The following is a 4,508-nucleotide window of genomic DNA, read 5'->3' as shown; positions in this document are numbered from 1 at the left end:
GCATCCATGTTGGGAGGGGGCAGAGGGCTTGCAGCTCTAGCTCTCCCCCTCCCCCCTCTCCCTCCCCTGCCAGAAGACCTGGCACCTAGCTTTCCAGCATGGTTCATATTGATCTTTCCTGTGCTGCAAAAGGTCTGTGTGTGTGTGTCAATCCTTTTGTATTATGTGTTTTATTCCCTGTGTTGCATGCGTGCACTTGACTCCTCTTTGATTGTTTGCTTGAGTGTTAAGAGTTATGTAAAACGTGTGTGCTGTCTGTTTGTCTGTCTTCTCCTATGAATATCTGATTTTTCTTCTTTATATGAGTGTGCGTGTGTGCAATTTATGTGCCTCCCTGCACACTGATGGATCACGCTGGAAGAGAACACACAGCTTTCTTTTTTCAAAGTTTGCAAAAAAAAAAGAGCAAATATAAATTCAAATAAATGAATTGCATAATAATAGTAATTGAATAGCTAAGTTAAGATAAGCTAAATCCTACCCAATCCTTTCCAATGACAATAAGGAGCAGGGAAGTTCAACTACTGAGTAAAGAAAGCAAATTGAAATGCTTGAGTCTGACAGTTCCTTTCTCACGCAGTTCCTGAGACGGAACAAGCTAGGAAAAGGTACAGCACACCTCCAAACAGAGGCTTTTACGCTGTTTCTAGGTCCCCCACCGGATGCTGTCATTGGAAAGGCAGCCAAAGAGAAATCCTTCTCGCTAGCCACCTATACCTGTCAGTCTTCCCCCCCCACTTCCCCGCCCCCACTCCCACTCTCCCTCTCCCTCTCCCTCCCTCCTCCACTGCCCCTCCCTCTTCTAACTTTCACTTTCAGCGTCTGAAACATCCGAAGCATTTCCAAAGCACTTTGGAAACTCTGAATCGCTTCGGACATCTTAACTGAGCCCACGTTTCACTTGGGGCATGCTGCTTCAGATGCCGAAGCGGCCCCAGATCCGAAGCAAAATCCGAAGCCTTGCACAGCCCTAAAATAAATATAAAATAGTTGAACACAATGTTTTATTAATATATTTACAATCTTAAAGCAATTTGGAAGCCTACTAGTGCCTCAATCACTATAATAAAATAAATTCTAAATACCTATATATTTTGGCGTTTGATTTTGGTTTTATCATGGAAAATCAGAGCACCCCCACCCCTTCACTCATCAGGACACAGGTCCAGCTACCACTGTCCACCCCCCCACTGCTTTGTGGTGCTGAGCAGCCCTGATATGCCACTGCCCTGCCCATGTCACTGCCCTTCACTCCCAACCCTCAATCCCCTGGCCCTGCCAGTGCCCCTCACTCCCAACCTGCAACCCCCCAGCCCAGCTGGTGCCCCTCATTCTTGACCCACAGGCCCCCCAGCCCCCCAGTGTGAGGAAGGCGGTGGATGTGTGGGGAAGGGGGGGGTATGGGTACAAGCAATGTGTAGGGAGGCTAGGGGGCCACAGGTGATGGGGCAGGGGAGTGGAGGAGGCATGTGCCCCCCCAGATTTCTGCACCCACAGTGAGGCCTGGGCCTGCAGCCAGGCCCAGCTAGCTCCAGCCAGGAGCCACCTCCATGACCCCGCAGCCGAGACCCAGTGTGGGAGGGAGTGCTGCACCACCATGGCTGCCAAGGCGAGGGGCGACAGCAGCGCACAGTTGTGCCCCTTGCTTCTGCCAGGTGGGCAGAGGGAGCCTCACCTTGGCGGCCATGGCAGCACAGTGATACCTTCCAAGTCAGATCCTGGCCCACTGGGCTGCGAAGACAGCTCCTACCTGGACCTGGTCCAGCCCAGCTACAACAGCATGCCCCACTGTGGGTGCAGAAAACTGTGGGACAGATGTTCCCCACAGCTGTGCCTCCCCCCTGCAATAGGCTTACCTGGACAGAGCTGCAAGAGCTGCTTTCCACTGCTGCCTGGCTGCCACATACATGTGCACATGCACACACACATACACGTAGCGTCCCCTGCATACAGCTCCCCCCAGCCCCAAACAGCCCCTTGCAGGCTGAAACTCTGCCAGCCTGCAAGGGGAAACCCATATTTTTTCCCTTTAAAGGAGAAATCTGTGGGGGCTTTTCCCCCTCTTTAAAGAAGCCAATGCGTGTTTTTCCATGTTTTTCCACGGCAAACAGAAGAACCAGATCCCTGGAGATAACAACCAGACATGGTTGCTAGTCTTTGGGTGTTAGCTCTTGTTTGTTACATTCCCTGTCCTCCTGGCTAGAACATACCTTTTTTCTAAATGGGCATTTTACAATGTTGTTTCCAAATGTTTCTTCACTTCTATTCCAGCCCCTTTTCTGCTGAGTGGAAGGGCTAAAGCAGCACAATGGAGTTTTAAAATACCTATGTCTGGTTGGGAAAGGGGTTTACTCATGCAAACCCCAGCAGGAACACCCTCAAAGAGCCATTTTACAATGCCTGATATAAGGGGAGTGCCAAAAACCGGCCAGAGTAGGAAGGGTGTGTTGAGACACAGCTGGCATACACAATACTCTAAAAATTCCAGCAGCACTGATGCTTATAAGGCTGAGGAAGACTGCCATCATTTAGCCCTTTTAGATCTCCCAAGAAATGGAAAAGCAAAACTGTGGCTTCAAATGATCTTAGACCATTGATTCTTAAAATCAGCGTACCACAGCACCTTGGGTTGCCACGAGGTCCTTTTAAGGGTGCCACAGGATCCCACACAATATTAGCACCATTAGGTGTACAAACACCTACATACCATTCACAACATAAACCGAGACTTTTCAAATAGAAACCCAATGTGTCAAAAATATTCTGACCAGCTGTGGTCTTTCTGAGTTACTTGCAACAGAAAAATTGCTCTTTTATTTTTCCAGTCAAAAATGAGTGAAAGCTAAGAGTTGGCATTTCCCAAGGGTCTAATGAGAGGTGCCTGGAATCTAAAAAAGTTGAGAACCACTACCTTAACCTATAACCAGATTCCCAAAGGTGACATTTCATCACAGTGACAGGCAAATGTCATGGTGATGGACACACAGGCGCGTGGACACGCCGGAGCATGGGTGAGTGGGTGCATGGTACAGATATTGTGACAGCAAATGTGTACCGTGTAATTGCAATGATGTCTTTTGTACTGTCAAGTAAGCCATAGCAACCACAGGACAGGTTGGTAGAGGTATTGGGGGGGGTGTACACACACACACACACAGAGAAATATATATTTTTGCTATATATACGTTCTTTGTTGCTCCTCCTAGCCACAAAACATATACTCTCACCCCTTCTTGACCTACAGTGAGGAAAACACAGTTAAAGCAATGAAACTAGACACTAAATACTGTGGTTTTGCCATTCAGAACTCTTGGCAGAGTGGTTTTTGCTAGCCACATAGAACAGGTAACCATTGCCAACTGAATTGCTTTTCTAATTAAACCGCCATTTTAATTTTCCTTCAGTGTCATTTTTATTTTGAACCTTTTATCTAGATCTAGCAATACATTCACTAGTATTTCATTCAATTTACCAAGTTCTTCATTATTTTAAAAAAAACCTAAAAAACCCTGTGTTTGTCATTTTGGGTTTTTACTGCAGGTTTATTTTTTGACAATTTGCTCCACAAGACTTGGATTTCACCCCCACCTCCCAACCCCTGCAAACTAAGCACTTAGAACTGAGCAAAATATCAGAATCACCATCAAGAATTACCAGTGCTTCTATTTCTCTTTTCAGGACTAAAAATAAAACCAAAGCATGATTTTTCACCTTTCATGATATACTGCATGGCTCAAATCAGAGAGCAGATCAAAAGATGTAGTCAGGCCATGGAACTTTGCCCCATAGGAGAAACGTGAGGATGAAGCATCCAAATTAAAATTCTCAAGAGACACTGAAACAACTCAGGAAGATGCCATTTAATTTCAACTCACTCAGGCTAACATGTTTAACGATTTCTTTGCCTCCGTCTTCCTAAGTAGGGACCAGAACAGCCACCTCCCTGCTGGGCCCCCCTTGGGCCCCAGGGGAGGCACACCTGGGCCAGGGGTTAGCAAGGAACTAGTTAGGGAGCTTCTGGAGGGACTGGACGTATTCAAGTCAGCCGGTCCAGACGATCTCCACCCTAGAGTTCTAAAGGAATTGGTCGAGGTCATTGCAGGACCGCTGGCACAGCTTTACGAGCTCTCGTGGTGCTCTGGTGTGGTGCCATAGGACTGGAAGAGGGCCAATGTGGTTCCCATCTTCAAAAAAGGGAAGAAGGAGGACCCGGGAAACTATAGGCCAGTTAGTCTTACCTCAATCCTAGGCAAGCTGTTTGAGAAAATTATTCTGGCACACATCCATGAGGGGCCAGCAAGGGACTGCATGCTTAGGGGCAACCAACACGGGTTCATCAGTGGCAGGTCCTGTCAGACCAACCTGGTGGCCTTTTACGATCAGATCACCAGATCATTAGATGCAGGGCTAGCAGTGGACATAGTCTTCCTGGACTTCCGGAAGGCCTTCGACATTGTCTCTCACCCGTTTCTCATTAAGAAACTGGGGGACTGTGGTGTCGACACCCA

General features: G+C 47.6%; 1 protein-coding gene across 3 annotated transcripts in view; it reads right to left on the bottom strand.

The window, feature by feature from the left end:
- The window catches only part of WDR27 (WD repeat domain 27), a 306,424-nt gene that overhangs the window by 292,461 nt on the left and 9,455 nt on the right, over window positions 1-4,508 (bottom strand). The gene's annotated exons all lie outside the window — the stretch shown is intronic.

Source organism: Gavialis gangeticus, unplaced genomic scaffold (genome assembly GCF_001723915.1).
Source record: "Gavialis gangeticus isolate Ggan-Ray unplaced genomic scaffold, GavGan_comp1, whole genome shotgun sequence".
Classification (NCBI taxonomy): Eukaryota; Metazoa; Chordata; order Crocodylia; family Gavialidae; genus Gavialis; species Gavialis gangeticus.
This window is presented reverse-complemented; position numbering and strand designations above follow the sequence as displayed.